At 38.7% G+C, this 13,094-nt stretch overlaps 1 protein-coding gene across 3 annotated transcripts in view; it reads right to left on the reverse strand.

Annotated features, from left to right (window-relative positions):
- GABBR2 (gamma-aminobutyric acid type B receptor subunit 2) overlaps positions 1 to 13,094 on the reverse strand; it is a 454,845-nt gene that overhangs the window by 394,578 nt on the left and 47,173 nt on the right. Inside the window, exon 1 of one of the 3 annotated variants that reach the window (XM_061351453.1) lies at positions 7,474 to 7,576. The exons of the other annotated variants lie outside the window; for them this stretch is intronic. The gene's annotated coding sequence lies outside the window, so the exon portion shown is untranslated. Of the gene's footprint in view, positions 1 to 7,473; positions 7,577 to 13,094 lie in introns of those variants that run through there. 3 annotated transcript variants of the gene reach the window in all.

The following is a 13,094-nucleotide window of genomic DNA, read 5'->3' on the forward strand; positions in this document are numbered from 1 at the left end:
GGAGAAATTATAAAGCTACAGTTGGCACCCAGTCAGCTCACTGCTGAATACCAAATAACAAAGGAGACTGAGAGGTCTGGAGAAATTAACAACAACAACAACAACCAACTTAAAACAAACAAACTTCTGTCTGTTGATTTACTCATCTCTCCGAGCAGGAATCAGAATTTCTGATCGCAGAGCATTCAGCCTTTTCTCATGCCATCTGAAAGCTCCTATGACCTACTTCTCCTTTGAACCATGACACAGGAGATTGATCCTTCACTTCAACACTCCTATGCCTGCCTGACATAGGAGACAATCTGGATGGTTTCTTAGAGATTTTCCCTTCTAACATACATGCAAGTATTTCTTTACTAAGTATTATCCCCTGTGCTGGACCAGTTACTAAGCAACTTCTTGCTACAAAGTCAAATTCTTGCCTTCCCTTTTGGTGGCTATTTGGCTTTATGCAGCAGCAAGGAATGCATCTTTCACTGAATCTTACAGTTTATAACACTGTGAATAAAAACTACATGCAATACATACATTTTAGTAGTCTAACTGTAAGTAGTTGATGTGATGATGATCAGAAACTTTTCAGTGCCAGCAGCATTGAGACAATTGTAGACATTCTGCAGAGGACAGGAGCCTCCTAAGTCTTACTACCTGACTACAATCTACATAAAAAAAAAGTTGAGAAGAAAGTAGTTATTTATCAGTTGCCCTCATATTGCATTTTTTCTTCTGTGTCTCAAGGAAAAGCTGTTCTTTCATAGACAAAAGTAAAATGAAAAAAGTACATATACTTTTTTCTCTCACACATTTCTAAGTAGTCTAAGAATCTGGTTAGATCTTATCAGGCTGGCATCCATGCTACATCTCTAAAATGCCATAAAGCCTGTGTCTATTCACTTTTGCAACTTATCTTCATCAGATCAAACAAAAACTCACTCACTAGATCTACAGGCCAGCTCCTAGAAGGAAATCACATCTTCATGCTATGCAACAGCCACGTGTGCTGAAAAGACATTTGCTTTTTACCTCTCACAAGAAATCAAAGATAATTAGGTAATCACCATTGTTATTTAAACAAATTGAAAACAAAATAAACCCCACCAATTTCTTCCAATTTGCATAATTCTTAAATTCTAGTTTATGACAGAATACTGAGTTTTAATAAGTTCTATATTCAGTTGACTTTATCATCAATAGAAATTTTTTAATACATGCATTAACAAATTTTATCTCAGAGAAATAATACTCTGGAACATATCTAACCTAGTTAAGAAATACAGGGCTAAAAGACCTCATGAGATTACCTCCTTGATCCTCAGTCAGTGCATATTCACAGCTTTACATTGCACAAATAGAGAACTTGCAGAAGAATAAAGGGAGCCCTATTTCTTTTTTATATATATATATATATATATATATGAACAAGCATAAGAAAGTCTATGTTAGTTTGGTTTGTCTTTTTCCCACTGTTCTCCAGAATGTAATTTAAAGCTTTTTGTCTGAGCTATTTTTAAATGTTTCACTTCATTGCTTCCATTTATTTCCATTAAGGAAAAGTTTTCTTTACTTTGCTTAATCCAATTGTTAAACAAGTGTTAAATTAAAAGGTTCATCAGGGGATTAGGTTGGCAAAAAAAAAAAAAGACTGTTCAGCGCTTAATGTTTTCTGTCTAAATTTCCATTTGTATCACGTTTCTATCTATAAATACCATTGATTGCACATCATGTTAGGTTTAACTAAGGTAATATTTCTGCTTTTTAGAAGAAAAAAAGTAATCATTATTCCCGACTTCTCTATATAATTACAAAAGTTGCTCCACTTTCTCAGGAGGGAGACATATTTCCTACGTTTGTAGGGTACTAAGTCAGCTACTTGACTTTATGCAGTGATACTGAAGTCTTCTCAATAGATCACGCCTATCCTGAAGGCACTCAACCAAAGAGCAGGACTTCACCCACAGCCTAGATCTCAGCTTGAACAAATGAACAGAGCAAGAGATCAGCTCTGCCTAGTACACCTCAACAGCAGGAGAGAGCACTGCTCCTGCTTGCTAATGTATCATGCAGCAAGTCAAGGCCAGACTAGAGGGCTGGAGGGGCAGTAGCTTGTCTCTGAAACTGGGAAATCATCACTGGAAATAAATCATGCATTCTTACAGATCTTTTGGAGAAGTATACATCTCAATTCTACCCATAGTCTAGTGCATAGGCTTAATTTAGCTTTACATAAATTACCATCTGCAAGATGCCCCTAAACATTTATTATTTTTTTTGTCTTTGTAGCTTTCCACATATTGTTCATTCTGGGCAATATGCTGGGTAGCTACACAAACGTTTTTCCATCACATTTATTAGCTAGTATTGTTTCAGAATCAGTGGTAGTTTGTTTTCCAAGTATATCATTGCATCACAGCATGATTTAAGAACTAAATTGTAACACAAGTCCAACATTTTAAATCCTAGCTCTGCTTTCAAGTTCCTGGATTATTTTACACAAGTTGCTTAATTGCCAGAGCTTCTACTTCTTCACCTTAAATCCTGTTATCAGCAAGGTTGGACTCTTGCCTTAAAGCTATGAGATTCATAGCTGATTAACTGAGTCTTCCTAAATCCTTTGCAGATCCATATGTATTTTTCTACTTAGAATTTTTAAACTACAGTTTACTAAGGCAGATTATGTGAGAAATTTCCCCCTATTCTCAGTTAAGTGTTTTGTATATTTTAGTTTAGCCTCCTCTGTCTTGGCTTGGGGATTCAGATAACCTCATGTGTGATAACTGTATCAAGGACACACGTGATAAGGAAAAGTCTGTTTCAACACAATCAGTTAAATGTAGGAAATATTTTTTAGGAAGTGTGGAAATCTAGAAGGAAGGAGATATTGCAGAGATGTTTACAGAAGTAGTTAATTAAGTGCTTTATAAGATGCTAATAAAAATTGTTAGTGCAAAGACAAACACAGATGTAGAGAATAATTTTTTGTCTGCATAAGTAGTAATGAGTTTACTGGGAATACTAAGGGTTTTTGCATGTTCATTGCAAGTGATCCAAGAACCTCATGTAGCACATCAGAATCATCACCAGCAAAATCACTAAAGAAGGCCACAGACACAAAAAACTTCAAGGTCTTTTGCATTTTCTGTCTTTATTTGATTATGTAGCAGCTTGATGAGATTAAAGATGCCACTCAGTAAGTTGGCAACAAATAGCTGACCTTTGTCTGAAGTAAAGATGCTTCTTACTAAGATCTCAGTGCTGACAGCCTAAAGTCAGAATTTGCGGACAACTTCGTGAGTACCATATCCCAGATGCCACTCAGCTGGAAAACTGACAGTGTGCATGGACTCAGAGACAGATTTATTAGCAAGTTTCAAAATTAAACAAAATAAAATAAAATAAAATCACAGAAGATTTAGTTTGCAAGTATATAACAAAGATAACTTCTGGTCTGAAGTAACACAGCAAACATACGTACACTATGTTAAAGAGCACATGAACAAATGTCTCACTATGAAAGACATGACTGGGTTTCAGGAGGCACCGAGTAGTCTATTCCCTGCCTTGTTACCATAAATACATCAAAAAAGTCCATGTGCAGTTGTACAGATATTGGTCTATGAATGCCATTTGTTTCCCTGTGATACCATCTGACAGCAAAGCCTTCATAAGTCCTCACCTGAATTATAGACTTCAGTCAAATGTATTTTGAGTTCATCTTTTGACACTTCATTTTTAATAGTTTAGAAAAGAAATAATACAACCCACATCCAAATGACTGAAAATTAGCACTCTTGCTTTATGCAGGAAAAATAAGAAAAAATAAAAAATGTAGTCCTCCTCACTGAACAGCTTACAGCAGCAAACCTTCTAGGGGTTCCCATTCAAATCATGGGCCTCTATTTCAATTCAGTAAGAAGGAATGCAAATGTTACATTTTCAAATCTACGGATGTAGGATAAATTACTATGCTAGGAAAATAAAAGGTGCAGGTGCTGATCTCTTTTCAGCTGATGATGTATTGTATACTTAATAAAAATATAAACACCATGCAGACACACATGCAAGCATATACGAGGCAGAGCATTGTCCATAAGACAACTGAAGCAGTCTTTTTGCTCTGGGTAGTACTAGCAACGTCTTCACCAGCACGTCTAGTTGTTATTGCTACTTGAAGCAATACCCAGACTTTCCTGAGCTGATAGCCAGTTCTGGAGACAATGGGACCAAGCAGAAGACTAAGAGGCATAGCTTGTAAGGAAGGGTTAAAAAAGCGGTAACAGTTTGCCCAGAAAGTGAAAATTAGTAATCTTCCAGAGTTTTCAAGTAAATGATAAATTAAAGGAGCTTGAGTATCATTTTCTCCTCTCTGTCGCTTGGCGGTAAAGTATGCACTTGCATCAAAATTTAAGGTAAAACATTTCCTGTGCCCAAAACTGAAAGCCAGAATATATATGACTAGAGGAGAACATGAATCTCTATCATAGAAGGGTTTTAAGAATAGGCTAGACAAACACTTATGAGAAGTGACAGTTACAATAGATCCATTTATATCTGGATGGATATATGGAAAACATAGCTTCTCAAAGGCCCTTCCAGCTCTCTTCTCTCCAATTTGCCTGACAAGAATCTGCAGAGTTTACATCACCAGCCTAACCAGAACATCTGGCATTTTTGCCCACTCCACAACCAAGTTTCATAAAGCTTTCAAGAAATTATTACCCAGGCAAATTGGGATAGGAGACAATAAATAGCAGAACTGAGATCCACCAACCAAAGGAGAAGGCAGCAGTATGGCACCGCACCTTGTTTCACCATCTACGGTTTCTAGCCCAGAGCAAATTAGCTTATGAACTCAACAGTAACAAAAAGGTGAGGAAAATATTTCAGATCTGGAAAGATGTGACAGGGTATTCAAAAGCTCCCTTCTTCACTGAATCCCAGGTGCCAGCCAACAGCACTACAGGCAGACGTAGGGAAACACTGATGCAATGCTACAGGACCCCAGTAAGTGCTCCAGGCACAGGCCAAGGCTAGAAACTAGTGAGAACTGCAAAGCTCAGTTCACCAGCAACTGACCTTCAAACCTTGACAGATTTGGCCAGTATGAAAGTCTCTCAGTGACAAACATCAACAAAAAGTAGAGCAAAATAAGCAGTGAGGGCAGCCAGGATTCAAAGAAATTTTACAATAAAAGGAGCAACAAGGATACTTTATATTTAAAAAAGCCAGCATATAAAAAAGCCATAATCTGATGTAACATTATATACATTTCTGAGCAAGGCAGTAGGCGGAACATAACATTTTTCTTAATGACTGTATGTACTTTCCTTTCCATAGCCATTATAGCTACCAAGGATGTGTTGCTTCTAATACAATCAAGGCAAATGAACCTCTAATTTGAATTGGGTCAAACCAGATGAATTGATGGTGACTCATTTCAGAGAATGTACCTTAGCAAAGTAGTAAGAAAAGCTGGCAGAATTTATTCTCCCATCTAAAGTAGAGTCTCCTTCACTTGCACTTTACTGAAAGCACGCAATCTTTCTTGTGACTGCTGTCCCAGTTTTCAGGTATTGTTGTCCTGCTGCATGGGGTGACGCTTGGAATCGTTTCAAAGCTGAAATCCAGGGAAACAAAACTCTTTTCTTGAAACACTGGGTGGTAGGAAGACTCAGAGCCGTTATCCAGTGTTTACAGTGGCCTCTGCAGAAAACTGCTGAAGTATACTCAGTTTACTGCTAATTAAAAGAGCTGATTATCTTCTCAGGGACATACTGCCAATGTCAGAAATAGTTTCTCTCACTGGCTCAACTGCGTCTGTGTGTGCTTTCAGACCTTTTTATTTTAGCTGTTACGTACTAGATGATATTGAGTTTGACTTCTCAGACTGCAAAATCCTGCTGATATTCAATAGTTGAATCGTTTAGTGGGTAGCATGAAAAAATGTTCAGCTTTAGAAAGTATTCTCTAGACATCATATTTTATCGGCACTCAGCAGGAGCATTAAACCCACAATGACTTTTGTATTAATAACGTATGGAGATAAAAAGTCACTGCATCAATCTGCAGGCTGGTATCACAGTGGTAATAGAACTTTGGAAGCAGAAAATGGAGACTGGCCGAAAACCTGTAAGTTAGCACTGAAGCCTGACACTTGGGTACTAGTATGAGCACCAAGCATGGATGTTCTGCCCTTAACTGACCCTTAGCAAAGACTTGAGGGAGCAAGACGTAAGCTTGCAATTCAGTTTGTCCTGTTTACAGTCTGGCTTCTTGCCAAAAATCCACTCTCATCAGCACTTCAGTCTAATACAGGTTAAGAAACAGAGAGGCTGAACCACAGACACTTGCCTCATTCTTCTAACTATAATGAAGATGGTAATTTTCAACAACCAGAGAAATCTTAAAATCAATACAAGCAGATTCATCAAACTCACCTTCCAACTTTTAGGCTAATTGCAATGCAAAATTGCCATAAAATTCTAAGCATAAACAGTCATAAACAGACTGACTGCAATTAGGTTCATGGATACTAATCAGAATCAGCTACAGCATTTCTCACATCAGCCACATCTATGCAAAAGAAAGAGAGTGCAAAACTTCAAGGATTCCTTATCCTTTGCCAGGTCACTCTTTCCCCTCTAACATTTTCACAAATAAAAGAAACCCAGCAATTCAGGCACACAGTTGTTTTCTCCTTCTATCACAGGAGGTGACCTTATTATTAGCCTGCCACATCAACAGTTCTTTGATGCATCTCTGTCCTTACGCTGTCCTGATAGTAAACCAAAAACATCAGTAACCACAGAAGCTAAGGATAATCACTATGCCATGTTTTACATACTTACAGTACTGTTATTTATAAGCTACCTCTAATTTCTGAAGCTAAAGCTTTGACTGTGGTGTTCACCTGGCACTACTGCAGGCCCCTTACATGAGAGCTAATTGATCGTAATATGCTGTGTGCTCTTACAAACCACATTATGGCCCATGTCATTATATACCCTCTTTGCACTGGGCTGAAGGACTTCATTCCTTCAAGATCTTTTACTTCTCATTTACACCACAATAAACTAACAGTAATTCAAATCAAGTGAGTTAATACAACATGGAGAGACTGTATCTGACCTTACAGTTCCTAGTATAAATTTAAACCATTTCATGTGGTTCTGAGAAAAAGACAGAGGGAAGGGAAAGTGATAGCTACTCTTTATCCTGTCCTACTTAATTCAGCACACAGCTCTAGTGTATTCTACTTCCATGAATTCTTTTAGTGAGCTCAATGCAAGTTCACACTGAAGACAATTAATTTCTTCTATGATTCTTTATAATTTCATTATTACAACATGTACATACTTTGCATACATCAGTAAATGTTTCCACAGTACACCTATAGCAAGAATTATATCATCTTTAACATAAAACTAAAGCCCAAAGAGAAAGAATAAAAAATGAAAAAACCCACCCCACATTTACTACTAATTTTGGGTGCTCACTCTGAAAGTGCTGAAAACTGCTTTTTCAGATGACTTCACAGTGCTCTTCCATGTTCTAAGCGAAGCTACTATTAACTTCAGCTGCAGCTGCAAGTACTCAGTGCTTCTGCAAATCAAACACTGAGGTCGCAAGTCAGCAACCCAGAAAATGAGAGCCACCTGTGAAAAGCTGTGTTCCTCTGCTGTGACTGGTACTGCATTAGCAGAAATGCTTCTTCACAGCCGCTCAGCTGTGACTGAGGATAGGTGAGAGAACTGTTTGCTTTGTGGAGGGCTGTTTTTTGTTTATTTTTAATAAACAGTAAACTATTTACAAACTCAGGTTGTATTCAGTTAATACAGAGCAAGTGGGAAAGCTCTCCTGGTGTCTTCCCACCAAAGCAGCCCTGGTTCTGGGGTGGAGAAGTACTTGGAGCAGCCAGCCTTACTGCTGCTTAGGCATCAGCATTGCAGAGATGTTGGCAGGCTGTCACCTGCCATCTGACCTTTCTTTCAATGAGGAACCAGGTTGCAAAGAGTTAATGCAAGCTCTTGGAAGTAATTCTTGTTTCCTACATTTGGACAACTTCCTGTTTCGTGTCCCTGCCTGTGGCAGGGAGGTTGGAACTAGATGATCTTAAGGTCTTTTCCAAACCATTCTAAGACTCTGTGGAAGTAACAGTGGTCCGGACTGGGGTCAGCCATGGAGAAGGAGCTTAGATAGCCCTGTGAGACACTCACCAGCAGCATTTAGGATCCAGCAGGATCTGTGCCAGCTTGCAGGTGTGTGGTTTTACTTCAACACAAAAATTGCACTTGGGCCACCTAAAAGTTGTGAGCCTCAGGAATTCAAGAGCAACAAAAGTTTGTGTTCAAGATAAGGCAATGACAAGCTAGTCTACCTCAGTTGTGTTCATTCTCTCTCTACAACAGAAAAACAAAAAAATTATTAGTTGGATATAAAGTCTGTAGAGGCTTTTAGACCATTTTACAGTTCACTCATGATTTTATTCCAGATGATGTTCTTCATTTCAAGATTGCTTTCAAGATGCTTTCATGCTTTGATTTTTATTTTTCTTGCATCATTTTTGCCAAGGCTTAAGACTTTTAGTAAGTAAACTCTCCTCGTAACCAGGCCGTAGGAATAATTCAAATATGCCCCTAAGGACAACAGTTTTAGCGTTTATTCTGTCAGAATTATGGCTGTAGAAGAAAATGATCTGCACTTCGATTATATATAACATCACTGCTACTCACTGTATTTATGTCTCAGCTTTAAATCTCTTGTCTCTGTCATTAAGTGCTAGCCGATGCCTCTGGCCACACACAAGGAATACAGTAGTAAAATTAAGCTTACTTCTGGCAATGTGCTGAAAGTAAAATTTTCAGAGGAGTTCTTTATGGTTCAAGGAGTTATTTGAAGCTTAAAAAACTACAAGAAGCTGTGTTACTTTGCCCCTTCTACTTCCAATCTCTTTATTAATTGTCCTTTTATTCATAGTTAAATATAATGGCGTTATGTAGATACCAGCTGCATAAAATCCAGACTGAAGAACAGCAATTTTATGTCAGTAGGCTTCTGTCTTTTACATTCATCATCACATCATGGCTTGACTTCGCAAACGACGATTTGGGATGCGCTTTACCCATGCTTACTACAAGTGCGCTGATGATTAAAAAGGCCAATGTGAGATAGGAAAATCCTGTTGCAAAAAGCACATCGAAAGGTCTCCTTGGGTGGTATAGGCGGAGCACGGTTCTTTCTATGCTGTCCTTTCTCCTCAACACTAGTTCTGTGTGAGTTCTCAAAGGAGTCAATGGCATTATGTATGGTGTGTCTCCAATTCTCCCGATTGTAGGCCAAGGTGGACCACTGATGATAGCCATTATGGCCAAGGCTAAGGTATTGTTTCAGGGAATCCCTATATCTCTTCTTTGGGGCATGTCTCTTGCGGCAACCAGTGGCAAGTTCACCGTACAACGCGATCTTAGGAAGGCAGTGATCCTTCGTCCTAGAGACATGCCCTGCCCAGCACAGCACAGCTGCAATTTCAGCAGTGTGGCCTCAATCCTGGTGACCCCTGCCTGTTCAAGGACAGTAACATTTTACACATAGTCAGTCCAATGGATGTTTAGAATTGTACAGAGGCAGCACTGATGAAAGCTTTCGAGGAGTCACAGGTGATGGCGGTAGAGGACCCATGATTCAGACCCATATAAAAGAGTAGACAGTACAATGGCTCTATAGACACTAATCTTTGTACTTTTTTTCAGGTGTTTATTGCACCAGACTCTTTTATGGAGTTGTCCGAAGGCTCTATATGCCTTTGTTATTCTGTTGTCTATCTCTTTGTCGATCATGGCATCCGAGGAAATAATGTTTCCCAGATAGCTGAACTGCTGAAATGATTTAAGCTCTGACTCACCAATGGTAATGTGGGGATGATGGTAATCTTCTTGTGGTGCAGGTTGGTAGAGAACTATTGTCTTCTTCAACCTGACTTCCAACCCAAAAAGCTCAGCCACCTCCGCAAAGCAAGATGTTAAACACTGCAGATCTGCTTCTGTGTGGGCATCAAGGGCGGCACTGGCAGCAAAAATCAGTTCACAGACAAGATGATTTAGGGTCTTAGTGAGGGCCTTCAGTCGCCTCAGATTGAATGGGCTCCCATCAGTACGATATCGAATACAAATACCTTTTTTTTGTCGAGGTATACCGTAGCCCTTCATGCTGAAGGAGATTGTGAATAAAGTTGGTGTGAGAACGCAACCTTGTTTCACACCATTAGTTATTGGGAAGGGCTCAGAGAGTGCATCGCCATATCTGACTTGGCCTTGCTGATCGTCATGTAACAGAGTAATCATTTTGAGGAACCTGGGGGGACAACCTAATCATTCCAAGATCAGCCACAGGCCTTTTCTGCTCACAGTGTCAAAAGCTTTGGTGAGGTCAATGAAAGTTACATAGTGCCCCTTATTCTGTTCTCTACACTTTTCTTGCAGTTGTCTGAGAACAAATACCATGTCTGTGGTACTTCTGTTAGCTCTGAAACCACACTGACTTTCAGGTAGAAGTTCTTCTGCGATAGCGAGTACCACTTTCATAAAGGACATATTCATTTTTTCTCACATTGCTTTTACTGGGATACAATGACTTTTTTTCAGTTATAAATACAAGGTTTACAGTTGCTTTATTCAGCTCTTTATAGGATTTTATTTGTTACTTTTTAAATAGTTTTCAGGCTACATGTCTCTTGGTATGTTGTCTGGAATAATTTTATTGCCTTATCATGGTCACATTGTCTCAACCCATTTTGCTAGGTCACTGACAAACTGGTCACCTGTACATTTAACTCGGTCGCTTGTTCTTTGTTGCTAGAAACCACTCTCATGTGTGTCTTACTGTGCCCTTCACACCTTACCTCTGTTTTCAGATGCTAGTTGCATTCTTGGCTAGAATATTGGAAGACCCAGAAACCTGCACATCTCTGCATAGTAGTACTTGATTTGCTACCACTGGCTTGATGCTTATAATCACATTTTCAGCTGCTCCTTGTCTTCAAAGCTTCATTTGCTATAAACAAGACAGTCTATATGCAGTGTGACACAAGCTGTAATGGAAGGCTGCCTTTGCCTTCTGTTGATGTTTTTCTCTAGACTACTAATTCTTTCTGCATGCTTTGTTATTCTGATATGCTCCCACTTACCTATCCGTCTCTGTTGGGGCAGGAGGGAACAACAAAAAACAAATCCAAAACCCAGATTTTTGGCAGTCCTGAAACGTTTTTCTGCCTTGTCATGGTGGAAGCTGCACTGCAAAGAGCATTATTTATGTTCAAGCTCATGACAGGAAAACTTGAGGCCCATTGACTGCAATAAGACCTAGCACCTGTTGTTCGTTGTGCTGTCAGGTTACAGAAACTTCCCTAGTCAAAAGTTAGTGTATCTGTGTTTATATATCCCCCCCACCCCGAGGTCTTGTCCAACTAAACTAATGTCATTGGCACTACTATGTCACCAGGAAAAAAAAACAAAATGTCCTTCAAACTAGGTGCATCTGCCAAAAGGCATCCAGAAGGTAAAAAAAATACTCATGTTCTTTGTAAACTGTTGCTGGAAAGCATTCTAATGGAAGCATCTAACACTGAGTCTCTTGCCTGCATGACTGCTAGCTTTTTAACAATTTTCACTTAGGAATAAGTCACTGTGAAGTAAAATATCAGTGAGTCAGTAGCTATGAATTTACCTGTGTTTCTGTAAAAGTTATTATACTGTTGATTCCATCTGAAGACCGTATGATCTTATTTTAAAGCTTCTGCTTCCCCTAGGCTATCAGTTTGGTTTGATTTCTTCTTCCAAAGACATTGCTGTTGTATTATTTCTGCAGGGGTGATCTTCAAATGACATTTTCAAGCAGATCACTTCAAGCCTTTGCCCATTGTATCCATTTTTTTTTATAAAGGACAACCTACATTACAGCAGGAGGTCATAAATATTTTTCTGTACAGCAGACATTCAACATTATTAAAGACATAGACCTGGATATGTCTCTAGTAGTGATATCAGAGTATTATTACCCCACTCCTTCTTCTTCCTTCGTACATATTGGCAGTATTTAATTTCTTAACTCTGAAACTGATGTCCAGATTTTTATTTTTATAATTACTTTTTTGTCTTTGTTTCACAGCTCCACCTCAAGGAGTAAGAAGCTTGTGTGAGTTAATTCATCTCCCATGTAATATACACCTCGTGTCTGCTTCTGCTGCTAAGGGAATCACTGTTTAATCCAGATACTGTACAGAGTTACGAAAATGTCATACAAGGGCTGGCCTTCTGAACAACAGGATTACCAGCAAGAAAATTGTTTCCCTGTTGCATTTGCACAGATTAGCCACCTTGTATATAACAAATAGAATAGCATGGCAAAACCAAGTTATCTAAAATACTTGAGTAGCTTGCAAGACAGTCACTGCTTCCAGAAATTAGTTATTTTCATCAAGGTAAAGAGAGATGATTCTAAAGCTATTTTAAATGATTGTAACTTCACCTCAACATTTGCATCTGCAGTAATGCAAGTACTTCTATTTATTTATTTTAAAAACCTAATTTGCATGTCATGTATATTCATATGCTTTCAAAAAGATGCTGAAATGATAAGAAGGAAAACAACAGGCAGTGTACTAGTGTTTAGCTCTTCTAGAAGATAAACATCACATTATCCTAGAAGATAAACATGTACAAATAAACACTTGTTTTGATTGGGGGGTGGGGAGGGTTAAGGAGAGGGACAAACACAACACAAAAAAACCCAAACCAAAACAATAACAGAAACCAAATTATGTCTGCCTTGGTAAACTGGGTTCAGCCATCCCTCACACCAGCAGCTTGATAAGAACTGAGCCATTGGATGAGCACAAAGACCTGCTCAGGCCAATAACTTTTATTAAGCAGTGGTGAGGAGACTTTGCATGGCAAATGTAGCTTGAAGATTGGCCTTGGTATCTTTCCAACTGGAAGGCAACAATATATGAAGAGTTCCAAAAACCAGTCAAATCTTATTAGATTGCAATTAATTTTTTTTAGGCATAATCTTTCCTCCTTCCCTCTTTCAATTACATTAAC

This window comes from Neopsephotus bourkii, unplaced genomic scaffold (assembly GCF_033783945.1).
Source record: "Neopsephotus bourkii isolate Nb327-2 ecotype Australia unplaced genomic scaffold, CSIRO-AGI_Nbou_v1 NB_591, whole genome shotgun sequence".
Lineage (NCBI taxonomy): Eukaryota > Metazoa > Chordata > Aves > Psittaciformes > Psittacidae > Neopsephotus > Neopsephotus bourkii.